This window comes from Perognathus longimembris, chromosome 5 (assembly GCF_023159225.1).
Source record: "Perognathus longimembris pacificus isolate PPM17 chromosome 5, ASM2315922v1, whole genome shotgun sequence".
Lineage (NCBI taxonomy): Eukaryota > Metazoa > Chordata > Mammalia > Rodentia > Heteromyidae > Perognathus > Perognathus longimembris.
In genome coordinates, this window is record NC_063165.1 from 17,039,871 (window position 1) to 17,060,780 (window position 20,910).

The following is a 20,910-nucleotide window of genomic DNA, read 5'->3' on the forward strand; positions in this document are numbered from 1 at the left end:
CAAATAATGAGAGTTCCATGGCCTCCTTCCAGCAAGTTCCTGGCTGGAGACTCGGACAGGTTGAGACGCCTTCTGATAGATTTTTGCACTAATTGTCTTCTTCCCGAAAAGAAGTTGTACTTAAAAATGAAAGGCAGGGAGTCAATGGGGGGAAGTGAGAACCTTTCTTTAGAGATCCTTGTATGAAGAATCAATAGTATGCAGATTTCAAGGACAAAGTTCAACTCATACATTCCCAGGATCTATCAGGAGATATTATAATTTTCAAAGCCAGCAATAAAGTGTGATATGCTGGAGGTTTGTATCCCAGTCTCCAAATGCTCCTCATTGGAGATTGGCCCAAAACCTTTTCTTTGTTACAGAATTTCCAATAACCCTATAAGATTCTGCTTTGGTCTGTTTATCTCCATAAAACCATTTTGTACTTTCAGTGCCTGCCTATTTCTGAATGCTTGCAATGTTTTCCTCTTTCTTTTTTGAATGAGGAAGCCTTAGGTATGAAAAACTAAGTCGGTTTTCTCACTCTATACTCAGTCCTACTCCTCTATAGACTACATTTTAATTGCCGTTCCCAATGATGACATCTCCATTGGGCACACGTTGTCATTTTGGTTTAGAAAATGAGGAATGAGAAAGGTTGGAACATCATTTATCTTGAGAGCCGTTGAAATGATGACTCGGCATCTGCACTGAAAATATCTGTCTGACAAAGATGGAGTCCCTTCATGCTCTGACTTCCATATTCTGTGGGCATACTTCCTTTAACTCCTGGACTGTGTATGTTGTTCGTGACGGCCATAGAGTGAATCTCCATCTCTTCATCTCAGAATACTATTCCCCAGAGCTGCCTTATGGAGCTGTTCATAGATAAGAACAATCATGAGACCAAGAGCCTTGCTTCCTTTTCTGTATTCTGTGACATTCTCATCTCAGCCGACGGTGTCTGGCAGCCACACAATGAGGCCCTGCGTGTGTCAGGGAGATGGATGATATCTGCAGTGTGTGCATCTCGGCGCTGACTATGAGCTCCTGCTGAACCTTACCTCAGGGATGTTTGCTTCTGTGCCATTGAATTAGAAAGGCAAACCTCCCCCTTCTAAGGAATGTCTTATTTTCTCTCAATACAAAAAATGCCATAATGGAAATAATGGCATGCATTAGAGTTTTGATGGATAGCACATCACATTTTCATTCTCCATATTACTGACCATAGTACTTTATGCTTTTGTCTCACGGCTCTGTTATTTTTCAAAGCTAAAACAAAGAGAACACGACTAACATAGATTGTACTTTTTACATGCTATTTTTACACATTTTTTTCAGCTCTCTTAAAATGAATTGAGAACAATAAATTATAAAAGCATCAAGGAGACTTTGTTTCCTCATCAACAAAATAGATGGTTAACTTAGAAAAGATAGCTCTGACTTAAATTGACAGTTTTGTTGCAGCATGAAATCAGCTGTGAGTCATACACTAATGTGGTACAGTGGGGTCATTAGCAAGAATTTCAGTGTGGTGAAGGTCAACCAGAAACCTCTGAGAGAAGTGGTATTAAATGGGAAGAGAACCAAAGGGCTGACAGCAATGGCCATCTGTTTTCTAGAACTGATTCTATGAACATGTGACCCATGCTGTTTCAGAGGACTCCACACAGAGATGGTGCATTTAATGCACTACTATATTGAGATCTTGAAATTTGTAATTATTTTCGAGCAACAGGACATTCATATTCAGTTTGCACTTGCCCTAGAAAATTGTGTAGCCAGTCTTGGGGCAATCCATGATGTGCTCTATGCTTTGTAAATTAACCGTGGGATCTAAAATGGGTCCTTTCTCCTCTGTTTTGATGGAGGTCCAATAGATAAGTATCAGTGGAGCATGAGAACAAGTTATACTGGTAACGACTGAGAACTTCAGTGTCTCAGATCCCTCAGCTAGACGAAGGGTCTAAAATAATCCAGTGAGAGCTAAATGACTTGTAAATCACAGTCCCCTCTCTTATCTGTGGGAGATATGACATAAGTAGAGCACAAATGATTGATCTTTGGGCTATTGCCTGAGAGAACTGTAGTCGACTGTGGCTTCTATCTAGTCCAAACATAGAAAATACAGAAACTAAAGATTGATCCCATAGTAGGGGAATCAAAGGAAATGATCTAGTTGGAAAAGTGATAATGTTTGAGAATTGGCTATGGGCCACTTGGAAAGAGCCATATTATAGAATCACCTTCAGTCTTGCAAGATTTGTCTCAGAGCTGCCAGGGGAAAGATATTTAGCATATGAGTATGAGTTCAGATCAGGTTCCTAACACTGTGGAATAGATGACTCTTACAGGAACATGAGAATTATGAGAGAGATTGGCCAAATAAAACAACCCAAAAGCCCACCATCTTAGTCAATTCAAGCTGCCATACCAAACTACCATGGACTGGGTGGTTTTAACACAAAAACATATGTTTCCCACAGTTTGGGAGACTTTCCACAGTGTAATCGAAGATAGCAGTGCCAGCATGGTCAAGTTTTCATCATGACTGAAAAGGACCTACTCCTTCATTTCCAAATGGCCATCTTCTCACTACATCTTCACATGGCTAGGAGCAAACACTGGGCTCATTTCTTTCTATGAACCCTAATCCAGATGTGTAATTCATATCCTCATGACCTCATCTAAATCTCCCTAAGTCCCCACTTCCAAATACTGGTATACTGGGAATTTAGTTTTCACATAAAATTTGGCAACTATACCAAAAAATTCAGACTATACCAGCAACCATGTGTCATGTATAATTAACTGTATGGTTCTTTCAATCTGAGCCACCAAATTTAATAACTTTCTGGAAACTAGAAAGCTTAATGCCACCAAGGCATTCCCTTTGCTCATTAAGTCAAATTCTGATTCTTAAGTGCAGTTGAGGACAGGAAGAGATGGTAAGCAGGTAGATAGCCAGACCGAGACAAAACACCATTGCAAATTCCAGCCTCACACAGGAGCCAGCTGTTTGAAATGCTAAGGTCCATGGTCAATCAGGTTTGGAGTTTACACTGCTATATCAGACTGCATATTCTGATGACTGAATTGGACATGTGTTTATAATTTAAAATAACAGTTGGGCCTACTTTTACTTCACAATGAAATGAAAATCAAGAGAAGCTGCCTGACTGTTCTCCTCCAGGGGTAGAATGTTATGTCTCTTTCACCATTCCTTTAAACTATTTATCAATCACACTTCATACACATCAAGCTTGTCAACATATTGGTCATGTGATCACATCCTTATTGCTCATTCAGTTTTTCCAATGTTTTGTAGAAAATAACATTTTGGAATTGAGAAAAATAAGGAACGGAGAGGCCAAGAAACTTTAACAAATAAAGAAATAATCAGGGTAGAATTTGAAGTCCTATTTATATGTTTCTTAAGATTCTGTTTCTGAATTTTTAGGCTTATTCATTCTTCAACTGGGAAAAATATGCCATTAAGTACAAACTATATACCAGACAGAGTGCTAATGGTCTAGCATATATTATTTATGCTTTATATAAACCTTATATTCACCTGTTCTTACTAGCTGTAAGGAAAATGAGGCTCACAGGGTTTTATTAGCCAACCATTAGTCTGAAATCACATGACTGGTTCTTGTCTGTTAGACACTCAAATGTATTCAAGTGATTAACAGACAGAGGGCAACAGAAAGAAAATATATCAGTGAAAGAGAGAAAAGAAGAGGAAAGGGGACATTCTCCCCAGTTTTCTTCTTAAATAAATCATAACTTTGCTAAAATAAAACATATATGGAGATCTTTCTAATTGGGGAGCATCAAACAAAAACCTAATTATTAGACATGTTCTTACTAAGAGAAAAGACTGGTATCCTTTTATCCAATGTGACTGACAAAGTGTAACTCCAGAGAAAGGACTACTCTTTCCTGTCTTCATAATAGTCAGAGAAGATTTTATTTTAAAAAATTAGGATATTGAAAATAGGATTCTTTCTGTAATTCAATAGAGCAAAAAAGAAAATCATGTAGTTTGAACATAGCAAAAAGAAAGCAAAATTATAGAACTGGTGCTAAAATGCAACTGATACGGGGAGAAGGTAGGGAAAGAGTCAACTTTCTAGAAAGCATTCTGCTTTTCTAAGGTAGTTACACAAGGAGTGGCTACATTATTTATTTAGAAACCTGAAATCAGGTGAATAAATGGACTCTGGTAGGAAGTGAATGTCCTTTGCAAGCGCTTCATCAACGGAAGCATTGAAACCCTCAAATATAGGTCTGAGAAGGATATGTGATTCAGATAGGAGTAAAGAAGAGAACCTGTACAATTGGTACAGGATTGGTACAATTATCGTGCTTCAAAGTGTTTCCTTGTTACAGAGAATAAAATCACCTGCAATATATATCTGTGTGCATACATATTTGTATATTCACACAATATAGTTGTTTCTTGGAATACAGAAAAGATTGATTTATTACAGGATTCCCTACATGGTACTAAAATCCACAGATGTCCAAGTCCCTTACATCAGATGGTTTACTAGTTGCATATAGACAATTTACATCCTCCTGTATATTTTCAATTATATAGAGAGTACAAGTAATACTCAATAAAATGCAAAGGGAATTTAATTAGATATTGTATCTTATTATTTTTATTTGTACTACTGTTATTGTTACATTATTAATATTGGATTGCTTTTTGAGATGTTCTTATATACATTTTTCATTCCTTTGATGCTGAGCTCACAAAGACCAACTGTATTCATAAATATCTCCCAAATATATACATATACATATATCAATCTATATCTCTATCTTCATCTATCTATCTATCAACTATAGGAGAAGAGCTACAGTGCTGTAACAATGTATTCATTACTATATATTACATGATGAATATAAAGCTTATAGCTTAGTGAATGAAAATAATTCAGTGAGAACAAAGACGAATATTCTTAGGAGAGGATAGCAAGGGCTCAATAGCTATGTTCATAAAATCATATAAAATGATGCTTATGGAAGTGAACTCAAAGAAATGGAAGTAGGCTCTTTTATTGTGCTGTCTGTGGTTCTTTCTTTTTTTCTTTGGTTTATTCCCTTCTGTTGATTTTTTTTCATTATTTCTGTACCCTCTGTTATGTATATTTGTTAATCTGATTTGGGGAGCTGAAGGGTGAATCAACTCAGCAGTGAAACCCACCAGACACTATGTTGGAAATGAACTATATAACTTTGGAGAGTGGGAAGTTGGGAGGGGAAAAACTGGATCAGAAGGAAGGGGAGAGTGACACTTTTCAAAATGAAATGTACTCATTACCTGACTCATGTAACGGTAACCCCTCTGTAACAATTTTAACATCGCCTTTACAGTAACATTAAAAAAAGAAAATAAGAGCATATTACATGGCAAATTTCTCACATCTGTTATACTGTAGAGAAAAATCATTGTAAAACTGAGAAGGAATAATGCATGGAAACAGCAGTAACTTAAGAATCATGTTAATGTATTTATATTAAAAGCATCATACTGCTCTATAGAGGAAACTGTCTTTTCTCATCTAAGTTTTTAAACCAGCATACAATTTTAGTCTGTTAAGTGCTACACTTGTAGGCATTGGAGTAAAATAAATCATATGATGAATACTTTTTAAATTTATTTTTATTTTATTTTGTCAAATTGATATACAGAGAGGTTACAGTTTCATATGTTAGGCCCTGGATACACTTCTTGTACTGTTTAGCAAATAACTTGTACTGAAAATTCCTTAACAGACATCGAGAGTTGGAATGCTAGATTGAAAATTTTCACTGAAGGCTAAGAGTACCAGGATATGATTGAAAAAGGGAACAATGGGACAGAGAAGGGATTCAATTTTCACACACTTTCTCTTGAAGTATCTTGACAAAAAGAAGAAGAAAACCTCTGCCATACCCTGGGGAAGGTGGGAGTTGTAGGAAGGTAATTTTGTGAGTCATTGATGTGTCATATTTTCCAAATGTCTCATTGGTAATATCATATCATGGTTACTGTTTGAAATGTTGGCAATGGAAGAAACACAAGTAGGAATGGCTGGGATGGATTAGCCAATAGAGCTAACGTTGCTCTTTCCTTTCACATCCACATGTCTAATGGGTCTCTGACGTGAAATGGAATCAGCTCAAAAGGGGTGAAGTAAGGTTACATAGGGTCCCAGACACATTTATTTTTGAGTTTGGCTTAGTCCTTTGGAGGATTTCTTAAAAATTGACCTTATTGGTGTGGCATTTTCTAGAACAGTGTGATATCTTAGTGAAGTGTGCCTTTTGAGTCGTTGAATGACTTTAAAAAAAATTCTCACAGCTGCACAAGTCTACTTGGGCTTTGGAACAGGAAAAACAAATGTTGTAATATTTTTACTCCTCCATAACATTTGATTTTCCTCCTCATGAATTATAATTGATTTGAAATAATAAAATAGAAGGACATTTTTAGAATCACATGTAAATTTGTGCTTGCCCATTCAAAATCATTTTGTTTGTTTTTCTTAAAAGTTTTCAATCAGTCATATAACCATGGGGGTGTAATGAACACATAGCATATTTATTCAAGGTTTTATGTCTGAAATAAATGTATACTACCCTCACAGTCTTGGTCCTGAATGGATAAAGTAGGTATTTGGGGACAACAGTAAATCTTTGTCCTTAAACCCATCTTATGTAGCTTTTTATCACAAGCCCTCTGATGACAACTTTCACTATAGTTTTGCCCAGAGACTGTGAAGTGGCATACCCAAGAAGTCTTCCTGGAGCAGTTTTAATATAATGTAATTATTTTGGATTTTAAAATGCCTTATTTTTTTTATCAGAAATTGCTGTGAATAATGGTGATGTAGTGATGACACAAGATAATTTGGGTTCTAGGGATGAGGTAACAAACAGTACAAGAAATGTATCCAATGCCTAATGTATGAAACTGTAACCTCTCTGTAATTCAGTTTGATAACAAATATATATATGTATATAGATACATATATAGATAGATAGATAGATTCTACATGTAACATTTGAAAAAAGCTTGAGATTTAAATTTAAAAAATTCATCTTGGAGTCCTGTTGGGATTCAATATGCTATTCCTTTGAAATACCTCAAGTGACAAATGCTATTGGAGTAAAGAGTGTATTAACCACAGGAAAGGATGCAAGCATGATGTAAGCAGAGAAACCCTAGAAGCAAAATTCAGAGCACACTGGTCTAGACAAAGCAGACCAAGATTCATAAACCAGATGTGCCACTGGTTAAGCATGTAATAATAAATGATTCCTTTAACGATTTTAAAGCTCACTTTCCTTATCTGTAATATAGATATGAAGGTTTCTGTGCCCTAGAAATTCTAGAGAAAATGTTTACTTATTTAAGTCATTTTGCATTCAAATCACATGCATGAAATCATTGGCATTCTGGAACATAAGAAAAAGCATGTAGATTTTTTTAACCAAATTAGTACCTGAGAGCTGTTCAATTGCCTGATTCTTGAGAGGATAATAGAAAATTATTAGTAGAAGAAACAATGTTAGGTTAGGATAAAATAACTTTGGTAGCCAAAACAAACTAAACAAAAACTATAAATTACGAACACAAGAGTTTGATTATTAACAAATCGGTTATTGTTCATTCTGTATAACTATGCTGAGTAAGTAAAAAATAAACAAAACTAATCCCTATCACTAAGAGACTCAGCTGATGGCAAAAATCTAGTTGATGAGAGACAAAAGAAATGCTACTAAAATATATAGTACAATTATATAAAATGTTATTTATGCTTCCCAAACATCTCATTTAAAATCAATAGATGTTCTATGTACACCTGTCTATCTCTTTGATATTGTACTGCATTAGCCAAGTAGGAGTTATATCACCTCTATACATTAATGTATTATAGGTATGTGCTCACATTTTTTTAAATATGAATGGATTTGCATTAACCAAAATGCTTGAATATCACATTGATCTTCTTGGCTATATTGAGGAACTATAACTAAACCTATACTCTGTTTGTCCTTGTATGTATTTAAATGTGTTGTTTCATCTTGTTGAATAACCATATGCTGTTAGGTAAGATTTCTTCCTTCTCCCTTAGTTGTCCCTTAGTTGTCATATTCTGATGTTGATTTCTCTTCTGCAGTCTTTCTCTGAAGGAACTGAAAATTTTAGGAAACATAGAAAAGTTCACATGCTGATAATACCCCTAACAGGTTCCAAGTTCTAATTTTGTCTAGGCAAGAATAGTTGCTAATAATAGAACAATAAAATTCCCAGGCAGTGAGAGAAGAAAAGGGCTGATATAAACCTTGCATGGGAGGCTTTTGCTATAGTCAGTATCAATACTCTCCTTCAGTCAACTCAACACTAACAGGATCATGGTGCAAAATAAATATATGAAATATACATTTGGCCAAGGTAGGCAAAGGCATCTCAGAGTATCCCCCTTCTGTCGGCTGGACACAGGGAAGAATGCGTGGTGCCTGTGCTCCTAAAGGCAACAAGAAATGGTGAAAACTGAAGAGAGTCCAATCAAATTCTCTATTCTTCCTGACTGCATATGAGCCGATGAGCCGATGTTCTCTCAGGTATCTAAATTTTTACCTAAGTTATTGAGACAAGGTAAAGCCCTGAATGGAACACATCATACGGAATTGTGGAACAGGCCAGCACTGAGAAGAGGCTGGAAGATCCTCCCAGTTAATGCTAACGTTGGCAGAAATACTGCAAACCATGCGGGATTTCTCCCATTATCCAAGAGATTCAATATCTAAGTCAATTGAAGTTAAATTAAGCCTTAGAGGAAACAACAGTACTCCACAAAAAATTAAATTGTCACCACCTCATAAAATAGGACCTAGAAAGGAGACTGAGCTATTACAAAAATAAAATTGTATAATTTCCATATGTGAATGTGGGACCTAAGGGGTAAATTTGGCCTGGGTGAAGGTGTGGAAAGAAAATTCAAGAATACAAGAGAAGAATGACAAGTAAGAGACACAGAAAAGAAGTGGCTGGACAGAAAGTATTAATGTATATAAGTTTAGAGGGATGACTTAGTAAAGATATCACAGTACACATTATGTGCAAATGTATCATGGAAATGTTGAGGACACAGAAAAAACCAACATTACTGCTTTCTGAGCTCATGGAACCCATTCTTTAACATTGGGGTTTGTGCTTTTCTCATAATTATCAAGTATATTTTTAAAAAATGACGAGAAGGAAAAGTACCCTGTGGAAAAGCCAAAATGAAATTGGGATAAATGGAGAAGAGAATGATGGGCTGGGTGACAATGATCAAGATGTACTCATAAATGTGCATGCTTAATTGAAACCCATTTGCACAATTACTTAAAGATAATACAAACACATGCATACACATTTGTATCTATGTTCATATATGCATGTATGTGTGTATATATAACATATATGTATGTATATATGAAAGGTGAAGGTCAAGGGAGCTAATGATTAGTGGTGATACTGGTATTCATACTTGCTGGAAAAGTTTTCCTGAAAGAATTATATCTTTACACAGCTAATGTGTTTTTAGTTTAGCCAAAGTTCATGAATTTGATGGAGTAGTGAGAGATTCTGGGATGTTTCATATATTCTGTACTAAAAAAATACTTTGAAATTATCCTACATCAGAAACCACAACCCAAATTATATAATCCTAGTTGGGAAAATTGTCAGATCATTCGATAAAATCCTGATAATAAATGTGTTCTCTGGTTTCAGAGACATATTGTCACAAATGACTTATACTTCACATTGTGATACTTTCACCTCTAATTTCAGCCAAACCATTTTTTGTTTTTTAGCTTGGCTATTTATTCTAAAGTATTTCCATTTGCAGATTTCTGAACATTAAACTTTCATTCCAAATATTTCAGCCATTTAATTCACTTAACTTTAAAAGTCTGACCTCAGTAAGAGATTGCCAGCTCTGAAAATACATGCTTCTGTGAAGTATTACTTATTTTAAGGCACAGAAACAAGATCCATTTGTCTGTAGTCACTGTCCCCACAGATAAAAGTAGCCATCCTAGGTAAGGGCATTAATAGTTATTTAAGGTAGCTATTTAAGATAACATTTAAAAGATGGAGAATATGAGAGAGAATGTCACACATAAGAATTCCAATATCTTGAAAATTTCCAATGAATTTTTGAGTAGGTTTTATTTTAGTCTAAATACTCAAGCATTTATAGCTTGAGGAGGTCAAGTGAGTGTCACAAATCATCATGGTTATGAATATCCATCTCTCTTATGGCATGAAATTTGAGAAGATTTCTGGCACCAAAGACAACTTTGCAAAAAAAAAAAGTACATTTTCTGACTGTCGTGAAGGAATTGGCGTAGAAACCATATTATACAACTAAGTTAGCTAGAAGGGCGAGAGACGCTCTCTTCTCTCCAATGTGCTTTTCCTCACAGCTGCTTTTCTTATTCCAGCTGGGACAGGTCAAATTCAATCATAACTTCTTTTTGAGCCAAGGAGATGCTTGGCAATGAAAGTCTTTCATGCCCAGACACCCAGTTTTCTTCTTATGTCAGACTTTAGCATCAAGAATATGTGACACTGATTAGGTGATTTTGATCAAAATACATTGTGCTCATAATCTGATTGCTGGAATTGAAACCCCTTTGTACAACCACTTAAAAATAAGAATCTATGTCCACACTTCCACAAAAAGCAAAGAAAGTTGTGTGTTCAACTAGTTATGCTGTGTGTGTGTGTGTGTTTACTGGAATGGACAATTGATGATGTTTTCATTATTAGTAAAGTACTTTAGCTTCTAGATAACTTAGTTATCATACATTTATGGACATAACCTCTAACTTTAGAGAATATATTAAACAATGAAGTCAACATCTCTGAGTTGCATGGAGAACATGTATGTGAAAACATATTATTCAAAAGCTCTGTTTTCACGTTTTTGAATAATCAAATACAAGCCAAATCCAGGAAGAGCACTTGTGACACAAGGAAAAGAACAATACATGAAAGTGTGACAAGCATCCTTGCAGCTTTACATAAAGCATAAGGAGAAAGAAAAGATGAAACTAGAATGTAGCAAGTGCAATGTCAGTAGCCCTGTTATGTTTTATTTTTTTTCTGAAGAACTGAGTAACTATGGAATGATTTCAGGCAGAAGAGACAGATTTTTAGAAATAAAACCACTCAGTGATGATAAAATGAAAGAAAGGGTGGCCATATTGGAGGTGAATTCAGCACATTACACTCAGAAAATGAACTGAATCTAGCAAGGAGTAGAGGTAGTAGAGATGAGAGAAAGCAACCAAATTCAATTTGATTAAAGCACAGTATAGGACATATATAAAACAGAAAGATGACTGACTGAAATATATTTTACATAACTATCTGTGGATATGAATATAAAAGTAATATGATGACTAACTTGGTGGTAGTATGAAAGAGAGAAGACTATACCCTTCTCAGTGCTTTGCCCGGAAGAAGTGATGAAAGGTGGTGGAATATAAGGCTTATAAAATAGGAATCATTAGAGATGGAGTTTGAGGAGCATAAAATGAGTTCAGTTCTGAACATGTTGAATTTGAGAGGTTTGTGATAACCAGAAACAGAAACATAATAGGGGAATTAAGCAGTTGCTTAAGTTTGGTGGGAGAGAGAAAAAGAGAGTACTTGAAGAAAACCATGGTTCCAACATATAATTGAATATGAAAATTAATCTGCTAGTATAAAACTAAATTTAAGGTAATGTCTTAAAAGTACATATTCAGTTGAAGCAATCATAGCAATCTTTTCTAACATTCCACAGTGTCAGGAAAGGGAACAATTTCAAAACTTTTCAATAATCATGAGTTGCCCAGAAAAAGTAAAACAGTAAGAGTATTTGGCTATTGAATTTAGAGGTTAATACTATTAAAGTTATATAAATTAATTTAGGGCATAGAATGTTCTGGTAGAATTAATATAGATCCCAGTAAAGCTTATTAGGAAGTGCTGTTTAAGTTAAAATCTGGAAAATGAGCAAGAGCCAGTCAAACAAAGGCAAGAAAATGCTGCATACAGTACTTCTATGTTTAGGTAGATTATTCAACCCTAAAAAAGCACACTACTTTGTGGAAATTATCCTCTTTACCCCCAAGGAAATGCTTAGAAATGAAATTATTTCAGTACCATGCATTCTAGGAAAGAAAGTCAAGTGATCAAATATAAAATTCAGTTTCCTAATCACTTTGAAAGAACTGACTGCTTGGCAAAAATACTAACCAACTAAAGCCCTAGACTTTGGTTAATTATGAAAATATCAAAATTCCACAGACAAAGGGATAAATATTACCCATGTAATTCATTAGAGTACCCTGTGGTATTCATTAATCTACTGAGATGTCTCAACAGTGTGTGAGTAAACATAAAACTAAATGCATTTTGAGACATACAGTTTTATTTCCCAGAGTATATTACATGGGTATAATTTATTCTATATCGAAACCAATGGACAAGATCAAATAAATGTACAACGGTATGACCCACATAAATTCTCATTTTTACAGTATGAAAAATTTAATAAGTCTACTACAGCCACACAAGTTAGTAGCAGCCAAATTCAGAGGTATAAAAATATGAAGTTTCTCAACTGCTGTTTTCTTTGGCAGAGATGGAATCAGATCTAAAATAAACACCAGTAAACAGTCTTTCCCATTAATAACATGTGTAACCACGAGCTCGTGGTCCAGAACAAATGGTATTTTCATTATCACAATCTCATAGTCATATGAAATAACAGAAAATATTTGCAAATAATAGAAATAAGATACTCATAATTTTGATTCTGATATAGTTTTGATTTATAATTTTGATTAGTGAGCACTTGAAAAAACAATGTATATGCTTTTATACTGAACTATAGTTTTGTCTGTCAGTTACAATATTAAAATGCACATAATAATTAGTGCTATGTGTGTTTGTTATATGGAATGCTAAAATAAAATCACAGTGTTAAAGCCTTAATGAGGTTTAAGTCCAATAAGCCTTCATTTGAAGTTTTTGGGACTAATTCTTCTTATTTAAGAAGAGATGGTATCTTTCCTAGAATGGAAATAGCTCATTAGTCAAAGAAATTTGAAGAAATAGTAGATTTACTTAGATATTGTCCTGGTGATGGAACCATTGAAAATATTGTAAGGTTTTCCAGAAAGGAAACCTGCTACATGGTTCAGGCAGAGAAAAGTTTGTTGGGGGGAGAGCAAACTGCCAGCCCACACAAGATGGAAGAGCTGGGAGTCAGAGGGGAAGGAAGAAGGGGAAAAGAGGGAAAGGAGAGAAAGAGGAAGAAAAGGGGAGAAAGAGAAAGAAAAGAAAAGAGAGTAAAGAGAAAGAAAGAGAAGGAGAGAGAGCAGGGACTCATGTTGAGCTGGATTATGTAGGGAAAGGTGGGAGATAGGCCAGGTGGATTGGATGTGACCTCAGGGAAGGAGGAGGTAACTGCCTCTAGGTGTGCCAGTTTTGTAGGAAATTCAGGTACTTGGCGCAGACTTTAAACAGTTGGGGGGTATCTGCACAGAGCCCTCCCGGGGGGGGGGACCTTACATCTATCAAATTACATAATTAATGCATATGATATTTAGAGGCAAGCAGAATAGAAACCCAGTGTATAGGTAGAAGTTGTGGACATTATTTCATCTGCTACCAATACAGCAGAAAAATTTTGACCTTCACGAATGTCTAATTATAAACGAATTCTTTTTTTTTTTTTTTTTGCCAGTCCTGGGGCTTGGACTCAGGGCCTGAGCACTGTCCCTGGCTTCTTTTTGCTCAAGGCTAGCACTCTGCTACTTGAGCCACAGCGCCACTTCTGGCCATTTTCTGTATATGTGGTGCTGGGGAATTGAACCCAGGGCCTGATGTATACAAGGCAAGCACTCTTGCCACTAGGCCATATCCCCAGCCCTAAACGAATTCTTAATCTGGACAGAAAGGTATTTTTTTTCTCCAAAGAAAAAGATTCTATGTTTTTATAAAGAAGTAAAGTTTACTGATAAAGTGACCATTTGCTTATCATTCTAGTAGTTATCCAGAATTCTCCAGTTACTTCATTAAATAAGTTTTTGATGAACTTCTTCCTAAATTCTCAAAAAATCTTTTATTATTTAATTTTTTCTTTCTAATATAAATCAACTGCAGATATTTTGTCATTTTGATTTGCTAACTTTCTTTATTGTTTTTATTCATAGATTTATCCACTATGAACATATTTTGCAATGGCTAATAATACAGTTTAAACATCTCATTATCCATTAAATACCATATTTATTTATGAGAAAATAATTATATAACTATGAATATGCTCCAAAATGACTTTCAAAGGATGGAATTAAACAGGAGTATCTGAGGACCCATCTCTAGGCCAGAGTTAAAAAGTTACTAAAATAATGGACAGGAGCTGAGGATATGGTTTAGTGGTAGAGTGTTTGCCTCCCATACATGAAGCCCTGGGTTCAATTCCTCAGCACCACATATATAGAAAAAACGTCAGAAGTGGCGCTATGGCTCAACTGATGGAGTGCTAGCCTTGAGCAAAAAGAAGCCAGGGACAGTGCTCAGTCCCTGAGTTCAAGCCCCAGGACTGGCAGAAATAAATAAATAAAATAATGGACAGCTAGTGAAACAATTGTATCTGGAGCATTCAATTAGAAAAACAAATCTATTACACAGATATTTGTGAAAATATCACCTTCACAAGCCATGAATAAAGTATTGTAATGGGATTATTGAGGAAGAATAATCAGATTAAGGTTAATGTGATAAGAGTTTATGAAATAACCATATCATAAATCTAATGTAAAACAGTTAAGTTCCTAAACCATCAATAGAAGGTTAATAAGGTTTTCCTTAGCCAACTTAAGGCAATTTTAAATAAGCATGGACAAGTAGCTACAGGCATATATCAAAATGAGAATTCAGATGACAGAGCAGTTATGAAGTAATGAGAGCTGAGGGGGTATACTATTCTGTGATAAAGGTAAAATTTCCTAAGGCAGAATTCAGATTTGATTCCTGCTCATAGGGAAAAATGAGATAGGCTTCTATTAGTAGAATCAAACCTTAAGGAAACAACCACAAGTTGATGAAATTGAATTTCCCTCCCTAAGGGAAGGGATTGAAAGTGTCAGGAAGATTAAGAAAATTAACTTGAGGATGATAATTGTGTCAAAATTGAAAACTAATCCAATGAATCTTTGTATTTCTCTTAGAAAGTGGAGTTAAATGAAACTGGCTATCATAAAGAGCACAGTCTTCATCATTTACAACAAACAATACTAGGTTATTTGAAAGCCAAGAAGAAAAACATGAAGCCAATATGAGCAAATTTAGAACTTCAAAAGTTCAGGGACGAATGTGGAAGTCACATATAGCAAAACGTGGAAGGAATATTACAAAAAGAAATACAAAACAAAACCAATAGCACCCAAATAAAATAGTTTAAAAATAACCTATTTTCAAAGCATGATAAAAAATCACAAGTAAGATGTTTGGAAAAAATTATATTAAGTAAGCCAGACCCAAAGAAACATAGGTTTCATGGTTTCCCTCAGTTGTGCTAGCTAGAATGCGCCTATAAATCTGTAAGTATACCAAGTTCCCAAATCAAGCGCTTGTTTCACCTTATAGGATCCAGGCTTTGACAATTTAACTTTTATACAGCTCTTTAGACAATAGAGTCTGAATATTACTTCAAATATCAGTAGAAAAATTGTATGGTGGTATAAAACAAATTGGATAGAGATACATGTGGGTATGAGTGTATGTTTCTGGACAATTTCTAAAAGAAAGCTTTTACAAGTAAGCAATCATTTTTGTAAAAATAAATCCATTCATAAAATGCTCCTAAATCACACATTCTAGAGAAAAATAACTTATTTTAAGAATCTTCCAAATTACATGAATTTTTTCCTCCCAGAAATAGCAAGGCTTCTGGGTAGCAGTGATTCTCACCTACAATTCTAACTACTTAGGAGACTGAGATCTAAGGATCACAGTTTGAAGCCAGCCCAGTCAGGGAAGTCCATAAGATTCACCTCCAATTAACCAGCAAAAATGAGGAAGTAGAGCCATGGATCAAGTGGTAGAGAGCTACCCTTGAGCAAAAGAGGTCCAGCACAGTGACCAGCCACAGCACAAAACAAGAAAACAAACAAAAAACAAAAACAAAAAAAAAAAAAGAGAAAAGAAGGGAAAAAAGAAAAGAAGTTACCTGTAGCAATTACTACTCAACTAATTCAGTAATGTCATAGGAAAATTTTGGGAGACATCTACGCATAAATTTATTAGTATCTCTAAAACCAGCATGGCATACATTCATTCAAAACGGCAACCAATAGTCATAGAAACTATATCATAAAAATTGTCCAAGTAGAAAGAGCTTATTTTCTCAGATTAAGATGTCCCTACTCTAGTCAGATTCATTTATGAATGTAGTTTATGTTTGTTTTGTGGGCACATTTTTTTTCCAAGTTTTTCATGACATACACATGGGACACTGTTAAAGGGGATTTGCCACAGAGTACTATGATTTCTAAATTGATGGACTAGCCTGGGCAGAAAGGATGGCTAAAAGTAAAGTCTTCAATGAAAGATCTATAGTTGCTATTCTTTTTGTCATGGAAGCATGAATAAATATCCAAGGTGTCAATTAAATGGATTTTAAGAAAACAACTTAATTGGGCTGTTTCTAAGATTAAAATTTCACCTTTTTAGCAAAGAAAAAAGTTGGAACAGAAACAAGGAAGGGCTTCTTAGAGTATTTTTAGAGTTAGAATGAAACAACTTGTTTTGAATTATTTGGTGCTCATAGTTTTTGTTATATATTTAGAAAAGCTTCTTTATAGAGAATCTGGTTCTTTTGCAGATTTAGATGAATGCTGTGGAAATTCCAAACAGGAATGGAATGGTATTAATCATAATTGGCGATTTAGGGGAATAAAATGTATCATTCTCCACCCACATTCTCACCTTAACTCTTTGTCAGAAACAATCGAAAATTTAGAGTTCATTGCTCTAGTTTTACACTGGGTGGGGTGCATTTACATGTAAATAAAGACAATGATCTTTTTTTTTTTTTTTTTGGTTGGTCATGGTGCTTGGAGTCTGGACCTGAGCTTGTCAGTTTAAGGATAGTACTGTACCAATTGAGCCACTTCACCACTTCCAGTTTTCTGGTGGTTAATTGGAGATAACAGTCTCACAGACTTTGCTGCCCCAGATGGCTTTGAACCACGATCCTCAGATCTCAGTTTCCTGTGTAGCTAGGATTACAGGCTTGAGACACCAGAACCCGGCTGGCAATGATCAGTTTAAAGTGTTATATTCTCTGTATAAGTCCAGTTTCCTTGCCATAGGGATTGGTTCTACCTCATACAAGAAATTTATTTTTAAAAATATAATGGATAAAACTGAATAAAGGTATTGGGTAAAATTTAATTTGTAAATGCCTGGGGAAAGCTTAATATGGGCTAACATGTTAATGTTTTTATTTTTTAACTTTGTCCTATTTTATATCTTGTAACTACCATCTTATTGAAAAACTCCTTCCATTTAGACATTAGGACCTTGAAGACTAATTATACTTATTGGCTATCAGGTATTTCAGCAACATTTTGCTTCCTATACTTTTATTTTCAATAGTTTCATCACATTTTGTTTTCCTTATTTCTGGGTTTTTATCTTGTAATTTGCAAATTGTTATTTCTCTTCTTATTATTTCTCTTTTTTAGTGTAAAATTTTAATACCACGACAGTTTTGTATTGATACTGAAGTACAAAGGTACTAATAACCTCTTTCTAAATAAAGCCAAAATTTACTATGCTTTTATTTGCTTTCTGTTTGATTTTTCTCCCATACCAATACCCATGCTGAAATCATGTTGCTTTTTTAGCTCTTGTTTATGTTGTCATCAATATGCATCAATGTTTATCTCATACTATGTGTCAGGTTTAAAAAGTATTTTGTGGGGGCTGGGGATATGGCCTAGTGGCAAGAGTGCCTGCTTCATATACATGAGGCCCTGGGTTCGATTCCCCAGCACCACATATACAGAAAATGGCCAGAAGTGGCGCTGTGGCTCAAGTGGCAGAGTGCTAGCCTTGAGCAAAAAGAAGCCAGGGACAGTGCTCAGGCCCTGAGTCCAAGGCCCAGGACTGGCCAAAAAAAAAAAAATAGTATTTTGTGGACTACCATTTTCTTTTGTAACACAATTAATCTTTCTTAAATTTATTTATTCATTTTGTTTTGCTTTCCCTAGAAATAATTTCAGGAGGTCTCTGTGCTTTCCTTACTTCTCTTTTGTATTTCATTTTCACCATGTTATGCCCAGAATCCATCCCTATTTATAACAATGGACATGTTATGTCTTAAAAACAATTTTTAAAACTAAACTCAACAACAATCACAACATCCAGTCGATCTCAGTATTGACTATTCAAGTATATCTCAGAATTTTCATAGTCATCAGAAGAATTTTCTAAGCAGATAGTTTGATTTTGTGAGTTAGAAACAAGAAGATAGAGCCTAAAGAGAGAAAACCTCATTCAAATACTCAGTATTCAGGCCAGTTCAGTGATACTGTGAAAAGTACTATAAATCTTATAATCCTAAATATCCTCATTAGAAAATAGATAATTTAAAACTTTCTATTCTCTTATATCTTTATTAATCTAGAATGAAATATAGTTTATCTGGGGATGATGGTACATTATATTAAACACTGGTTCATCTAGATGCCTAAAACTGTTCCCTGCTCTAGTTTAACAATGTTCCTGTGATTTGAAAGCAGAAATACAGACTATAAAGAACACAATAAAAGTATAACAAGATATTCTAGATCTTAATATCTTTACATAATATAAGTTTATGATATTTAATATAAGTTTATGTATTTAAATGTATCATTCAATCAGTTGAAGAATGTATTAAATCTTTGACAGTCTACATATGTTAAAATAGTATCAGGCTCAAACTAAAAACAGAGAAAAAACATGTCTTGTTAAGTCTTCTCATATATTTCCTTTAGCCAGTAGGTCTGGAGAACCTCTCATTCTATAATACAATTGTCTTTCTTTTATCAAACCTATGCAATTTTACAATTAAAGTAAATATTACAATATTCCATTAAGATAGACAACACCTTGTCTGAGTCATATTTGGTGAATATCTACCATTCACTTATACCCTTCTTTGAATGGATAGAGCTAGTACCACAAAATTAAGTTTATTTCAAGTTTATTACATCAGAGGGCTCACAAATAAAAATGACATAAGAAGTAGTTTCATTTATACTTGTCTCTCTTCTACACCTTATTCCACACCTATTTTGAAGCTCTATTACAAATATATCAATTCCGAATTTTAAAACTAGCTACTTAAATATTACAATACTGTAGAGATTTTAATAGATATTCATTTTAAACTATTTAGATATAATATTTGAATATATCTATTATTTAGAATCCCAAGTTAACTTCTACTGTCATCTATTTTGTAAGCTGAAAGTTAAAACAGTATGCCTTGACTATCAAATGTAATAAGTGAATTTGTAACATACATTTAGGTTTCCTCATAATTTATAATAAAGTAAAATATATCAATGGAAAATAGAAATAACATAAACTTTTGTTATCATTGACCAGCTCATTTTAGAAGAAGATGGCAAATGATTGGATATATTGACAGAACTATTTGAATTGACTTATGAAGAATAACAAGAATAAGATTAAAGAACATTTTTATGGTAAAGGTGATGTACAGAGGAATTACAGTCACACAACTTGGGTAATAAGTACATTTCTTTTTGAAGTGTCAACCTCTCTCTCATTTTCTCCAGTGTTTTTTCTCCCTCCTCCCTCCCACCAAGTTATATGGTCAGTTTCCAGTATAGAATAATAAGAATTTTGAAATGTTAAAAAGAATAAACTTTAAGAAAACAATCAAATGGATTTAGAAATGTTTATCATGTGGAATGGGCATTTTCAGGGCAAAAAATACATCACAATCGTGAGTTTTGTGTAAGAAAAATAAAGGAGAAAGTATAATTTTGTTAAATCTATATAGACATAAATAGACACTGTATATAGTTTTGGTACATTGGATATTGAATATATGCTTACCTGAAATAGGGCAGGGAAAGAAAAATGAGGGAGGGTATAATAAATATGACAAGATATGTACTCATTACCTTATTATATAACTGTACCCCCTCTGTATATCACCTTGTCAATAAAATATAATAAAAAAGAACAAGCTTAAAAAAATAAATAGACATAAACTTTAACCGCTAACGTGTTGCTTGCTAAATCTTTGAACTCCATGGAGAAAATGTTGGGGATGTATCAAGTTGTAATAAAATGGTCAAATTCTATCTCACTTAAATTAACAGAGTCAATTGCTATATGTACATTCAAATATATTCAGTTACTTTATGCAAGTATTTACAAGCTAGTAGACTCAGGAAAACATTTAATTTTTTTTAACCATAGTCTTCAACTTTTCCCTTGGGCATATATATACATAACAACAACAACAAAACTTCTTCCAACCAGAGTATAATTTTAAAGTCTGTAATAACAAGTCCCCATATAGCAGGTACAGAGTCAATTCTGCTATGTTGATGGACTTAATTGAATATGCTCAATATTAGATTAAAAAATAAAAATATCATTCCCTTTATCTCACAGAGATATTGTAAATTTAATTACATGAACCAAAGAAGAAAAAAAAAAAAACAGCCAAGCTCATTATACATTGGACATCATTTCTATCAACACAAACCAGTCATTAGGAATCAGGACGTTTCATTTTTTAAGTATTTAGAATTTTTTCTTTTGTCAGCTCATCACTAAAT

The 20,910-nt window shown here is 34.2% G+C and overlaps 1 long non-coding RNA gene across 1 annotated transcript; it reads right to left on the reverse strand.

The window, feature by feature from the left end:
• Positions 1-8,454: 8,454 nt before the first annotated feature.
• LOC125351239 lies at positions 8,455-20,286 on the reverse strand. The gene is made up of 3 exons (XR_007210917.1): positions 20,133-20,286; positions 18,823-18,829; positions 8,455-8,465 (listed from the first exon to the last, which is right to left on the reverse strand). It is a non-coding gene; the product is annotated as an uncharacterized LOC125351239 (long non-coding RNA).
• Between the last annotated feature and the right edge of the window lie 624 nt (positions 20,287-20,910).